Source organism: Balaenoptera ricei, chromosome 2 (genome assembly GCF_028023285.1).
Source record: "Balaenoptera ricei isolate mBalRic1 chromosome 2, mBalRic1.hap2, whole genome shotgun sequence".
NCBI classification, from domain to species: domain Eukaryota; kingdom Metazoa; phylum Chordata; class Mammalia; order Artiodactyla; family Balaenopteridae; genus Balaenoptera; species Balaenoptera ricei.
Genome location: NC_082640.1, coordinates 137236003 through 137251630, shown reverse-complemented (window position 1 = coordinate 137251630; position 15628 = coordinate 137236003). Strand labels below are relative to the sequence as shown.

At 39.5% G+C, this 15628-nt stretch overlaps 1 pseudogene; it reads right to left on the bottom strand.

Moving 5' to 3' along the window:
- Window positions 1-446: 446 nt before the first annotated feature.
- LOC132360609 (polycomb group RING finger protein 5-like) lies at window positions 447-1579 on the bottom strand (annotated as a pseudogene).
- Window positions 1580-15628: the final 14049 nt, after the last annotated feature.

Sequence of the window (15628 nt, the reverse complement as noted above, 5' to 3'; positions counted from 1 at the left end):
ACAAAATAATTTCAAGATATAATAATTATTAGTTCCTTGTACAGTACTCTATTTAAACAAGAATTAATCAAATAGTAAGTATGTGAAAACTGCAACACCACAAAGATTGAGGCATGTTACTAGTGTAATCAAACAATAGAACGGGCAAGCAAAATATTTAGAAGGCTGAATCATGGCCGCATATCTAACTGATTTCAACCGTGACTTGTACACTGTGAGACAGCACAGATAACTTATGCAGATGGTTCAGTAGCAGAATGGCACTTGGTTTGCTCTTAATAGAAACAACATAAATGCAACTGAACAATTTAGAGACAGACAACAGCCTTATTTGCATGCTGAAAATCTGGTTGTGTCCCTCTAGCCCACACACCGTTCACCGTGCGATCTGTTGATGAGTAAACACATAGTGCAGGATTCATTCAGTGGGATCTAGGCCCCTTGGTCTAACCGAAATCAGTTCTTGGTCGATACTGCAATACCATGGGGTATGACTGATACAAAGGGCCATCCTGAGGGCAGACTTGTGAAGCTAAGCAGTTCAGACACCGAAAGTTTTCGCCTCTTAGTCGCCATCTTGTCATGTCGATGAACTCCACAGTATGATCCTTCCCCATAATTTCACCGTTGCACAGCACATCCAACTCATAAGAACTTGGAAGTTTTAGTTTTAAACTTAGAAATTTTTTAATAGTTCCCACAGTTACACGTGTAGAAAACCGAATGAATTCCTTCATTAAACCCTTTACTGCATTGTCCCGATTGTCCATTATTTCGTAAACGATCTAGACATATAGCAATTTGTGGGTCAATTCTGTGATAGTCTCTCTCTTTTTTTAATTTATTTATTTAATTTATTATTTTTGGCTGCGTTGGGTCTTCGTTGCTTCGTGCAGGCTTTCTCTAGTTGCGGCGAGCGGGGGCTACTCTTCGTTTGGGGGCGTGGGCTTCTCACTGCGGTGGCTTCTCGTTGCGGAGCACGGGCCCTAGGCACGTGGGCTTCAGAATTTGTGACACATGGGCTTCAGTAGTTGTGGATCGCGGGATCTAGAGTGCAGGCTCAGTAGTTGTGGCGCACGGGCTTAGTTGCTACACGGCATGGGGGATCTTCCCGGACCAGGGCTTGAACCCGTGTCCCCTGCACTGGCAGGCGGATTCTTAACCACTGTGCCACCAGGGAAGCCCTGTGATAGTCTTTATCATCTTGATTTTCATCACATTCTTCATCTACTTTAGGTCTGTCCACTTTTGAAGTATCATCGTGTCCATTTTCTTGAGGCTTGTTTTTCTTCCAAAATTCACACTCAAGTTCTTGTTCTTGTAGTCCAGGGACCAACTTAAATATAATTTCCTCTAATGTGTTATCCAAGCTCAACCTTTCTAACGGGTTTGTCTCATGAACCTGGTTGCCACACCTTGGACACCCATTGCTATCTTCACAGTGCTGGATGATACAGGTCTTACAGAAGGTGTGGAGGCGTTCTGTCACTGTAGTTGGCTTGATCAGATACCCTTTATAGATACAGCAGATGATGTAAGGATTGAAATCTTTTACCAAGTGTTTCCTTTGGGTAGCCATTTGTGGTTAGCTAGGACTGGCTCTAGTAGTTCAGGCAAACAGGGGTATTAAGTGGATGAGAGTCTGACCCCAGGAGCTGGTGTGGAGTTCCCAACTGCATGTCCCGAGGTATTAGAACTAACATCCAGACTTCTCATGTAATCGCTGGTCATCACTGCTTTTGGTGGTTCTGCTTTTCCATATCCCGGGGTTGCCGCCACCGCTGCTCCTCGCCGCCAGCACGCCGGCCTCAGAGGGAAGGAAACTGAAAGAGAAACAGCGCCTGACGTGGCCTGGCCAGTCCCTGGGCCCCGTGGAGACTTCTATTTTCTAAATTTAATCTTTATTTTATATTGGAGTATAGTTGATTTACAATGTTGTGTTAGTTTCAGGTGTACAGCATAGTGATTCAGTTATACGTATACATGTATCCATTCTTTTTCAGATTCTTTTCCCATATAAGTTATCACAGAATATTGAGCAGAGTTCCCTGTGTTATACAGTAGGTCCTTGTTGATTGTCCATTTTACATATAGTAGTATGTATATGTTGATCTCAAACTCCTAATTTATCCCCCTCACCTTTCCCCTTTGGTAACCATAAGTTTGTTTTTGAAGTCTGTGAGTCTGTTTCTGTTTTGTAAATAAATTCATTTCTATCATTTTTTATTAGAGACTAGAATTCTAATAAGCCAGAGTTACAAATAGATAAAGCAGTACCCCTCTTCCCATTACATTTTTTTGGAAGAAAATATAGTTGTTTTCATGAAAATATGTCATTTATGTTAACATGTAATGTATTTATTTTAATTATTTTGAAATGACAATATAATGCTTGAAATTTATTGGTTTAATTTTCCATAAGGCAAGCATCCAGTGATATCCATATAAACACCCACATGAAACTCCACATAAACAAAGGATCTTTGACATAAACAAAGGATCTTTGAAGTTGCAGTAATCTTTAAGATTGTGAAGGAGTCCCAAGACCAGCATATTTGAGAATCACTGCTCTAGACTAGGCTCCTTTTCTCTGACTCTGGGAAAGCCCTGTGCTCCCTATTCCCACTGCCTTCTAGGCTGAATTTCTTTGTCCACTACACTGATAGTTACTACTTAATGGCCAGCTTCTAGTTTCTTTCTCTTTTTCTGTGACTCTTCCATGAACCCTTGTGACGTGGATTTTGATCTCCGTTTTCCAGATCTCACAGCCATTCTTCTTTCTCTTCCTTGATGGGTCAGGAATCTCGGGTAAGTTCTCTTCCAGGCAATTTAACACCGTAGTAGACTTTTGTTTTTTTCTGCCTCACATCCAAGCTCCCTTCCTGTTTTGGGGCATCCCATATTGTTGAATCTTGGTGGGAGACAGCTGCATCTCCCACTTCTGTAACTAAAGGGAGCAAATACCCCTCCATACTCATGGTCCATTGGATACAGCCATGTGAACTGGGCTTGACTAACTGAAGGCCCTGCCTGGGGCTTTGACTCTGGAGCGGGTGACGGAAGGAGGAAGGATGGATTCGGACTTACTTGTGGCAGCATAAAGTATTCAGTGGTTAGCGGGCCACACGCAGTGCCAGCGGTAGCAGTGTCCTGCGGTGATGTGGACACTAATGTTGGCAGTGAGGTTCTGCACAGCCTGGGAATCCTAATGCATTGATGCCTTTGTTTCCGCCCATTATATGTGCTCTCTCCAGCTTTTCTGTCAGTTCTGCAAGCCACCTGATTTCCTTTCAGTATATTCCTTTTCTGCCTACGTTAGCTAGAGATCATTTCTATTTACAATCAATAAGAGCTAACACTTCAATAGTGCTTTCTGTGTGCCAGGCACTGTTCTTAGTACTTTGCATATATTAACTCCTTTAATACTCACAGCAATGCTGTAAGAAAGATACCATTATAATCCTCTTTCTACGTATGGGGAAAATATGATAGAGGTTAAATCATGTTCCCCACATCACACAGATAGTAAGTGGCCATGCCAGGCTGCAGGCCCAGGCAGACTGGCTCCAAGCCCAGGCTTTTACACTCTCTGTACCACTCTGACTGAACACATACGTGACTGAGACAAAGATATAAGTCTAAATTACCACTGAGCAAGCAATAGGGGCTGGTGCTACATGAAATCTGGGCCTTTCATCAACTCTTACAAATTTAATCCTTTTGACAAACAGACATGGGCCTTCATTTGCATATGAAGCCAAATTTAAAACAGTAATAGCAAATTAATTTGTGGTTGCCCATGGCAGGTATTTTTCTAAATATTTTAAATTTTCCTTTCTAGCTGTGCTTTATAGGGATTATAATGAGAGTCTATTTAGGATCTGTCAAATAAGGTGGTAACATGCCCTGTACCTTTAAATATGTGTATATATACACATACATACATACACACATATATTAAATGTATGTTAACTGGCAGTTGCATGTAGTGCTGATGGCTTGCTGGTGGTTGAAATGGAGAAATGACCAATGGTGTAATGTATCAGCACTTCAGTGTGTGCTCCCCTGGAACTCAGGATAATCTGAGTTGGTTAGATACTCTCCACCTCCTTTCTCACACTCCTCCACTCTCCAGGGCTAAGTAAGGGAATATGGATGCTGTATTTTATTTTATCTAAACCATAAAATGAACATCAGGCAGTGGAATTAATTACAAGAAAGGAAAAAAAAATCAAACAATAAAAAGATTTCAGGGCATTAGCTCAGTTCCATACACTGCATTGTATAATTACTACCCACCCAGCTTCTCAGCAATTACATCATCACGAGCAGTGAAATTACATTTCAGTGATAATTTTAAAAGTACAGCAGTAGCAATCCAGTATTAATAACTCTGAACATGAGTACGGAAAACTAGTGTCTACGGTTCAGTAAATACTACCGCTTGTGGTTGGAGTTAACTCTTCATTTACCATAGATTTAATATGTTACATCTTTAACCTCCACCAGTGTGTTCCTTGTTCTCTAAAAGTTTCATAATCCCATTCAAACAAAGACCAGATGTAGTGCCACAGACCCCTGACAGGGAATGGAGAGCTTGACTTTGAGAGCAATGGAAGGGTACTCAGGGAGCTTGTTTTGCAGTGTTCCAGGGAGATGGTGGTGTAATTGTGCCATATTGAAAGCTTTGATAACTTGGGGAGGAGGAGGCAACAGCAGCAATGAATTCTAGTATGATGAAAAGGGATGTGTTCTGAATACAGGCAAAGCATTGAACTCGCTGGTCAGTGTCCTGCTCCACGTGAAGATAACAGCACACCATGTTGTCTTTTGGAAGACAGAGACACAGGACTTCCACTCATTTGAGGGTTCATTATTTTCCCGTTAATTTTCACAAACTATTCGGCAGCCTAAAACTCATATTCTGAACTTCAAGAGTGGCCAAAGTAAGGGCTTCAGGCAAAATTTCACCCCAGGGATATTGAACCATGGGAGGGTTCAGTTTAGATTTTTGTGTTTGGTCCAGTTTTACCAGAGGGCCACTCTTTGATCAACACTGTGGTCAAGGCTGTGTAATTCTGAGCCTTTCAAGTGCTGCTTGTGGAATGCCCTAGCTCTGCTAGGAAAACTGGGTCAAGCATAGTTTATGCTTCTCATGGAAAGAATTTCATAGAAGTATTTTTCTGTCATGACTATGGAAAATCAGGAAAAGTTCTTGAAATAATACAATTGCTTGATGGCACTTATGGCTAATGCAAAGTAACCATATTTCTCTATTAGCCACAGAAAAATCAAACTAATATTCCCTCTCTTCCTTATTGTGTTTGACCATTACTCCTCACAATGCACACACATATCTCCCCTAAGCATTCTTTAGTTTTACAGTTCCCGGTCTGTTTTATCTCTGACCCTGTGTTAGGCACATCTTCAGAATTTTAAGAGGGATAGGAAATTGATGTTGTCTACTCTGTCTTGTTCCCTTCCACTGTGTTTTGAAAAGTGTCTTGGGACTTCTGTATGTCCCTCAAAAGTGTTTCTCTTGTTGATTTTTCTAGAAGTTGGGTCACCCAGATGTGCCAGGGTAGATAAGAGGATATTGAATTGGCTCCCTGGAGTAAAGAATCAGGGTGATAAACTGGACTTTCAACACCTACAGGACTAGGAATTGCTTTTGATTTGTCTTATGTAGCTTGTTTACCTGAGCATACCTTTTATATTAATGGCACACTTTGCAACAGATGCTCATATAAGACAAATGCAGTGTTGAAATATGAGGGAAGAGATCAAACTAAGTTCAAGCATTTTGAAATGGAACTGATGGAAATCCCAGAAGATCCAGCATAATAAAGTGGTAAGATGAGAAGGAACCCATGTCATAGATTTAAGAGAATTAATGTCTTAACTGTAAGAATCCACCGGCCTTGGAACTTGGCAATGTTGACAAAGTACCGCAACCCAATGTGGGGGGATCATGGATTGATCAGAGCTCTGGATAAATTAGTGCATTTGAACTTATAGCAGCTGAGTAGAAGGAATGGTAGAAAAAAATGGAACAATTCTCCAGTAATCTCCATGACTTGCTTTGATAGAGGGAGTTGCTATCTGCTAGCTGTTGGGAGAAACTGTCACACTAGTGGTAACTGATGAAAGTTTTGCCAGCAACTGACAGTCCAACCTACCTGGCCTGATATCCAATGCAAAGTTGGAAAGTATTCAGAAGTAGAGTCTAGCACAAGGGAATAAACACAATTAGTTTGACCTGGCAGACATCAGTGGGATATATCAAAGAAATTCATTTAACAAACTCAGTAACAAATACTGAGTACCTAGAATAGGTCAGGCATTTTTCTAGACACTAGAGATGTAGCAGGGAACAAAATAGTGAAAATTCTCCCCTTCTCGCCCATGGAGCTTACATTCATGTAGGAGGACACAGACAGTAAATAATGTAAGTAAACTATTCAATAAGTTAGATAAGTACTATATAAAAAATAAAGCAGGGAAGATGGATTAGGATCATTGGGGGTAGGGTTGTAATTGTACGTAGGGTGCATATTGAACCCAGCCCTAAGCAAGAGGAACAGCCAACGTGGGAAGTGTACTAAACCATACTTAACTTTTGGTTTCCTGGCTTGAGGAGAAAGTGAAAAATGTTTAACAATATGTTCTTTCTTTTCTGGCTTATTATCTAGAATAAAGAGGAAACCTGAGGAAATCATAAAAATGAGGATCCAGGAAATTGAAGATTCTGAGGCTAGAGAGGAGAATCAGAGCTAGGAATAAAAGGGAATGATGGGAAGAGACGGAGTCAGAGGAAAAACTGTATCACAGGAGTTTCACCCGTAGTGTGGTATCCCCCAACAGCAGAGATATCAGGATCTTCTGGAGCAGATGAAGATTTAGAATGTGGGACTTAACATGTAAAGGGAAGTGAACCTTGCCCACCTCCTCAGTGTGCATGTCCCAGTAGTACCTCCAAGTCAACCCCAGATGCATTAAAATAATGTGAAAATCAAAAGAGCAATCTGTGCTTTTCTTAACATGTCAGTCTCACTGTATATGCAGTACTTTGTCCAGTTCTGGTTGTCACAGTTTAAGAAAGACAATGGCAAACTAGTGTGTATTCAGAATAGCCTGACCAGTATGGTGAGGAGAAGTGAAAGCAGATTACAGGAGGAAGAACTGAAAGCGTTGGAGATGTTTAATGTATTGAGTAGAGTTAGGGGTGTGGCCTGTTAGCTATTTTCAGGTATTTCAAAATTTTTGTATGGTAAATGGTTTCAGTTTGTTTTATACAACCTCAGAGGAGAAAACCAGGATCAGCGAGTAGAGATTTCAACTGAATACCAGGAGGTACTCTCACAGCTAGATCTCTCAAAACTGGAATGACATGTCTTAAGAGACAGTAAGATTTTTGCTGTCAAAGGTGGCATCTTGTCAGAGGTGGAGTGGCCACTTGACGGGCTATTCTAGTGGGTCCGAGCCTCTACTGCAAGAGTCAAACCCACAGTTGAGAGAGATGATGGTGGCATGGATCAGGGTGACTGTTCTGGAAGAAGATCAAAGAGAAAACTTTCTCTTTGTCTCATGTTGCAAGGGTTGGATTTAATATTTGACCTTGTCATAGCCACTGTCTAGAACTGGTGTTAGCAAACTGACTGCATCAGAATCATCTGGTCCCATGCCTGGGAATTCTGATGATGATGGTCTGGTGGGAGTTTTTAAGAAGCTCTTCAGATGATTCTAATGTGCAGACAGAGTTGAAAACTACTTGTTAGAGGAAAGCCCATCCCTGGCATTCAGAGCCTTCCACAATTAAAGTCCCACCCTATTCTTCTCACTTTGTCTCCCACTATTCCATGAGGAAATCTTGGGCTTGAAACCAGTTCTACTCATTTGCCATTTCCCATACCTCCGTTGAGCTTTTCTGTGCTTGGCGTGTCATCATGCCCTAACCTCTGCCAGGAATATGGCCCCCCCACACCCTTATCCTGCTCACCACTGCCAGTCCTCCCTAGTCATGGACACACTTCTCAAAATCCTCCAAACTTTCAGGTCCATCTTCTTAACTGCCATCTCCTATGTGAGCTTCTTCAATTTTTTGCAGAGTTTGAGAAGGATTGGCATTAATTTTTCTTTAAATATTAGCTAAAATTCACCAGAGAAATCATCTTGTCCTGGGCTTTTTTTGTTGGAAGGTTTTTGATTAATGATTTAACCTCCTTACTCATTATTGATCTATTCAGATTTTGTATTTCTTCATGATTCAGTCTTGGTACATTTCTAGGAATTTATCCATTTCTTCCGGATTAGCCAATTTGGTGTCTTATAGCCTTTCACAGTAGTGTCTTATGATCTATGTATTTTTGGTGGTATCCATTTTAAAGTCTCCTCTTTCATTTCTGATTTTATTTGTTTGTGTCTTCTCTCTTTTTTTCTTAGGTAGTCTAGCTAAAGGTTTGTAAATTTTGTTTATCTTTTCAAAAAACCAGCTTCTAGTTTCATTGACTTTTTTTTTTTTTTTTTTGTCTCTATTTATTTCCTTACTTCTGCTACCTTTGGGCTTAGTTTGTTCTATTTTTAGTTCTTTGAGGTGTCAAGTTAGGTTGTTTAAGATCTTTCTTTTTTCTTAGTATACACATTTATTGTTATAAACTTCCTTCTTAGAACTGCTTTTGCGGTATCACACAGGTATTGGTATGTTGTATTTCCATTTTCATTTGTTTTAAGATATTTTGATTTCCCTTTTAATTTCTTCTTTGACTCATTCACTGTTCAGGAGAGTGTTGTTTAATTTCCTCATATTTGTAAAATTTATGGCTTTCCTTCTGTTATTGATTTTTAGTTTTGTACTACTGGAAAAGATACTTGGTATTATTTCAGTCTTCTTAAGTTTGCTAAGACTTGTTTTGTAGCCTATCATATGATATATACTGGAGAGTGTTCCCTGTGTGGTTGAGAAGAATGTGTGTGTTGCTGCTGTTGGACGGAATGTTCTATATATGTCTGTTAGGTCCCTTTGATCGAAGGTGTGTTTCAAGTCTAGTGTTTCCTTGTTGATTTTCTGGATGATCTAATCTTTGTTGAAAGTGGAGTATTGAAGTCCCCTACTATTAGATTTTTTCTACTTCTCCATTTAGATGTATTAGTATTTGTTTAATGTATTTAGGTGCTCTGATATTGGTTGTGAATATATTTATTATTATTTTATCTTTTTGTTGACTTTGTCATAATATAATGACCTTCGTCTCTAGTTACCATTTTTGGCTTAAAACCTATTTTGTCTGATGTAACTATAGCTACCCCTGCTCTCTTTTGGTTTCCACTTGCCTGGAATATCTTTTTCCATACTTTCACTTTGAGCCTATGTGTGTCCTTAAAGCTGAAATGAGTCTCTTGTAGGCAGCATACAGTTGGGTCTTGTTTTTTTAAATCCATTCAGCTACTCTGTGCCTTTTGATAGAGAATTCAGTCCATTTAATTTAGAGTAATTATTGATAGGTAAGTACTTACCAATGCCATCTTATTAATTATGTTCTGACTGTGTTGTAGGTCCTTGTTCCTTTCATCCTCTCTTGCTACCTTCCTTTGTGATTTTTCATATTGGTATGCTGCAATTCCCTTCTCTTTATCTTTTGTGGATCTAATACTGGTTTTTGCTTTGTGGTTACTATGAGGCCTACATTAAATATTTTATAGATGTAACAATCTATTTTATGCTGATAACAACAAAAACTCTGCCCTCTTACTCTCTCCATTTAATGTTTTTAGTGTTACAATTTATCTCTTAATATTTTTTGTTAACAAATTATAGTAGCTATAGTTATTTTTAATACTTTTGTCCTTTAACCTTTATACTATAATTAAGTGGTTAACACATCACTGTATCACACTATTAGGGTATTCTGAAGTTGACTATATATTTACCTTTACTAGTTTGTTGTATATTTTCATATTATTTTCACATTACCAATTAGCATCCTTCTATTTCAACTTGATGAACTCCTTTTAGCATTTCTTGTAAGGCAGGGTGAGGTGAATTCCCTCACCTTTTGTTTGTCTAGGAAAGTCTTTATCTTTGTTCATTTCTGAAGGATAACTTTGCTGGATAGAGTATTCTTTACTGGCAGGCTTTTTTCCTTCACCACTTTGAATATAGTATTCCACTGTCCCGTAACTTGTAAGATTTCTTTCTGCTGAGAAATGGATAACCAAGTGGGGGCTCCTGTGTAGGTTACACTTTTTTTCCTCTTGCTGCTTTTAGAATTCTCTCTTTGACTTTGATTTTTGACAGTTTCATTATAATGAGTCTGGAGAAGATTGTTTCTGGGTGAAAGTATTTGGTGAACTGTTAGCTTCAAAAACTTGGATGTCCAAGTCTTTCCCCAGGCTTGGAAAGTTCTCAGCCATTATTTCTTTAAATAATCTTTTTGGTCCCTTTCTCCCTTTCTTCTCCTTCTGGAATTCCTATAATTTGTGCATTGGTTCTTTTGATGATGTCCTACTTTTTATTCTCTCTCTCTCTCTCTTTTTTATTTTTTGGTTCTCCCCTAACTGGGTAATTTCAAAGTTTCTACCTTCTGACTCATTTATTCTTTCTTCTGTTTGGTTATTCTTATGTTGATGCTGTCTATTGTATTTTTCATTTCATTTACTGAATTCTTCAACTCCAGAATTTCTGTTTGGTTCTTCTTAATAATTTGTATCTCTTTGATTCATTTCTCATTTTTTGTATGTATTATTTTGCCACTTCATTGAATTGTCTCTGTGTTTTCTTTTAGTCATTGTGTTTCCTTAAAACAGCTATTTTGAATTCCTTATTGGATAAATCATTGATCTACATGTCTTTGGGTTCAGATACTAGAAGATTATTGTGATCCTAAAGTGACGTCATGTTTCCTTGATTTTTCATGTTCCTTGGAGTTTGGCACTGCTCTCTTTGCATTTGAAGTAGCAGCTACCTCCTTAATCTTTACTAACTTCCTTCAAGGGAGAAATACCTTCCATAAGTCCTGCTAAAGATTCTGAGGCTTCTCTAACCTTGTATAGAAACATCTGCTCCATGCTTCTTGTTCCATCTTGTGGCTGAATTCTTAGGCTTGTATTTCTTGATCCTACAAGCACCAGCGTGGCTACTGATAGCTTCTTTTTTGTTTTCCTGAAGGTGGCGTTACAGCTCAAGTTTGTGTTTTCTCTCTGGCCTGCTTTCTGTGTGTGTGCTCTATAGATGTCTGCTGAAGCTAGCCTTCATAACCACTCTCAGGACAGTGCCCAGGGAGCCTGCCACAGAGTGGGGGGATGTGTGGGTGAGGCACACAGGATGCTGGGGATGACTCTGGGCTAGTTGGGGGAATCTGCTGGGTAATCCTTTCCCACTGGCTCATCTAATGCCACCATGATGCTGATATCACTCCAAAACTCCATGTGAGACTTAATCTATAGATAATTTGGGGTTGAGTGGACATCTTAAAAGTACTAAGATTTCTAACCTATGGGCATGGTTTAAGTCTCCATTTATTGAGATTGCCACACTTTTCTAAGCTCTGATACTATTTTATACGCTCCAGTATCTGTCCAGTCACTCCATCCCCACAATCCTGGCAACAGACAAAAGGAGAATTTTATCTGATCTAGAAACTTTTTTTCCCCTTAATAGTCCAAGGGTTTCTAACACCACCAGTAATTAGACAACGTGTTTTGAATGTCTCAGCTTACCAAAATTTTATCTCTCAGGGGCTAAGTTCCCATTTGAGGATTTTTGAAAATAGCAGAAGTATTCTAAACCATTGAGTAGAGAAAGAACAAAAGGAACCAAGAAGTCATTATGCAAACATATGGACAGTTGAAGCTATTCTGCCTTGAGGACATGATGTCAGATATCAAACCAATGATCTGAGTGAGCAGATTAAAAATTATTCTTGCACTTCTTGTCCACCTCAGTTCTTGTTTGAACGTTGATCTGTTCTATGGTTTCCAAAGAGCTCCAGTAACATCAAACTTCTACAGCCGTAACTCTTTAATAGACCTCAATATTTCCATTCCAACCAGGCAGCTGTCAGTTGATGGCTGCTTTTTTCATTCTTCTGAAATCCAAACTTGCTTCTTTACTGACATATAAGAACTTGGGGGTATTTCTCTGCCCTCTGGCTTTTTAGTTTTTATTCAGGAAAAGTCTTGTTTGAAGTTGATTGTAGACAGATTAGCTGATGGGACTCTACAGCTGTGATTTTTCAGAAACTGTACCATAGGAAGAGGCAGTTTTTTCCAGCATTAGGTTTAGTGCTTTTTAAATGCAAGTTCATTAAGTGGTAATGGGCCTATAGATTGGTTTAGCTCTTTGTTCCTACTGAGGCTGTAAAACAGACTCATAGTCTTTTCAAGCACAGAGGTTGTTTGTAGCTTTTATGCAAGGCTAGGGTGGCCAGACTTTTTAATGCTGCCTAGCATTTCAAGGCTCATGATGGATTTACTAATATTATTGTACTTTGGTAGGAGAACTTATGTTTTGAGATATTTGTTATTCATTTGTTGTATCCTTTACGCATGAAAATTAAAAAGAGACCAAAACACACCTTTCCAGTTGGGAAGCAGTTATGTTTTCTGTCTCCAACGTGAAACACGTATCTTAATTTTGGCTAGCATTAAGCCAAGGTGGAGACTGAGCTGGGCCTGGGTTAAAAAGTCTGAGTTCCTCACTCTTTGCAGCCTCTTCTGGTGACTTGAATTGCTCAGGCTAAGGTCGCAAGTTTTATGGGATCTGCCAGGTCAAATGGTATTTTCATACTTTGTACTGGTTGGGAAATAATAGTAGCTCCTGTCCTAGGTAGTGTAGGGATTTCTGAATTGTATGTTAGACAAAAACTATCCTAAGAAGAAGTTTTGTGACTAACAAAGAGGGGAAAGTCAGAAACTGATGGACAGAAGTAGGGAGATTTAGCATAACTCTAAAGGAAATCTGCAAATTCAAAGTGGGATGTTTATAGAGAATAGAGCCAGTTTGGGCACGCTGAAGCAGGAGAGTTCATTTTCTGGTTATTTAGGAGTTTATTTCTCTCTTTCTTCACTTTGCTTATTTCTTTTTTAAAATATAGCATAAGTAAACTTTTAACCCACATAGGACAAAAGTCTAATTCTGTATATTCTTCTGATTTTTCAATATTTTGGAGAGTTTAATACCTTTTGTATAAGAATACAATATAAAATATCAAAGTTGTATCTTATGAATCATGTAAACTTTATGATTGTCTAAAAATGTTATTTGCTTTACAAAAAAGACCAGGGGATGTGAAGTGCCATAGAGTTCACAGTCCTTTTCTTTACTTATAAGCTTGTGGGATCCTGCATTTGAGAATCCTGAATGTTTATTCATTCTGCAGTAGACAGAGGAGAGGGAGAAGACCAATGGTAAGCACGTTTCTCTGGGACTAGACTAATGTGAGAAACCCTGCTATGGTCAGCGACTCATTTGTTATATGAAATAGTCATTATAAGGGGGAAATATTAGATTTCAGGACTTTGGTTTCAAGGGAGCAGTTAGCAGAAGACCTTTGAACATTTCTATTTCTGGTTGGTCAGCACAAACTATTTAGGGGGCAAGTTCCTCCAGGAATCTCTTATAGTCACTTCTGTGCTGGGGGGCTCTAAGACCACCCTCAGGTTTGATGCTTTGCTAGAAGCATTCCCAAGACTCAGAAATGCTGTCATACTCATGGTTGTGGTTTATTTTAGGCAAAGGATGTAGATCAAAATCAACATGGGTCCAAAAGGCATGTGGGTGAAATCCAAGAGAAACCAGACGTAAACTCCCAGGTATCCCCTCCCAGTGGAGTCATACAGAGATGTCCTTAATTCTCCCAACAGTGCTGTGTGAGAACATGTGTGAAGTGTTGCCAACCAGAGAAGAGCACATAGAGCCGTGGTGCCCAGGATTTTAATCTGAGGTCAGCTATGTAGGTATGGAGCATCTTCATGACTGACCTTGGCTATTCAGTGTCTAGCTCCCTCCTCAGCACCCAGAGGTCAAACAAATATGGGATGGCCCAGTGCCTCAGGCATACAAAAACAGGCATTCACCATAAGTCACATTGTTAGCCTAAGCTATCTCGTCAAACTGATAGAGGGTGGTCAAAGGACTCAGGAATACAGAAACGGTCTGAGAAGGCAGGATATTCCTAGGAATCAGAGGTTATCTCCCAGGAGCTGGTTAGAGGCCAGTCTTCCTGAAGTCAGTCCTTTCTTGGAAATGTACAGGGTTTTGAAACAGGAGGGAAGGGGGCAGGGTACAACCTTTAAAAGAATGACATAGCCATTGAGGATATGACATAAACTGTTTAGAACCGACTAGGTCCAAGATGGCGGAAGATTTGACTTCCAGTAGAACTTGAGCCTCATTATACACTCATTGTAATATATTAGTATCTAAATGACACACCCACAGGTGTCATGACAGTTCCAAGGCCGACCATAAAAGACCAAAAAGTAGTCTGTGGCCCAATTCCTGGAAATCCCCACTGCTTGCCCCAAATAGTTGGAATAATCCTCCCACTTGTTAGCCTATGAAATTACCCAGCCCATAAAAACTAACCACCCCATATTTTGGGGCCACTCTCACCTTTTGAGATGGACCGCATTCTGTCTGTGGAGTGTGTATCTCTCTAAATAAATCCATTTCTTACCTATCACTTTGCCACTTGCTGAATTCCTTCTGTGCTGAGACATAAAGAACTTGAGCTTCGTTAAGTCCTGAGGCCACGTGTGCGATTTCAATTAAAAGACAGGGGGTTTGAGTCCCAATCTCAGTTTTGGTTGGGTTCATGTCCCATCTGAGTTGTGTGGTTTCAGTTTGAATACCCAGGGCCTGATGAGTTAACCCTTTACTGTACAACTTCAAACCCGAAATTCCTGAGGCGAGTGTTACAGATTAATTACAAAGCCAAACACAACAGAATAGAGATTCAACTTCTGTGCTTGCTGCCTCTGTTCTTAATTGTTTTCTTTTTCTTTTTTTTCAATTCTAACCCATCTTCCTTCAGATCAAAGCAACCTTTCTTCCTACTTCTGGTCTGGTTCTCTGAAATAATAGTGGCTTTATTTTAGTCATAACCCAAAAGAAGACAGAGATAATATTTATATCTCTTTTCTGTTATTCAGATTTTGTAAGGATAACTTAAATGATATAACTAGAAATGCTTTCCATCTGCATGGGAAAGGTGCTGGGTAACTCGGAAGGAATAATGTGATTGTTGGGCACATACTTAGAGAAGTTTCTCGATGGCTAGATGTTGCCCTTTTTCTTTTTCTGAAATAACATTTTCGGCTGCTCCCAACGTAGCAACATATAATGAGAGTTTTCACTTACTGTGCATAAGGAAAATTGCCATTTTGCCAGTTATCCTAAATGCAGCAACTTAACGAGTTATAATAGCAATGAGTTGGAAGTATAAAGACAGCTCACTGCCTTCAAATAGGGGTAATGTAAAGAGGGGTGTGTGTGCTGGGTTTGTGTAACAGACATTGTTGACTGGAATTAGAAGAGCTGCTATTAACCCACTGGCAAAATACATGTTTCTTGAGCCAAGTACCTCCGTGATGGTTCCAGATGGTTTGCTTCTGAAAAGCAAAATACAAA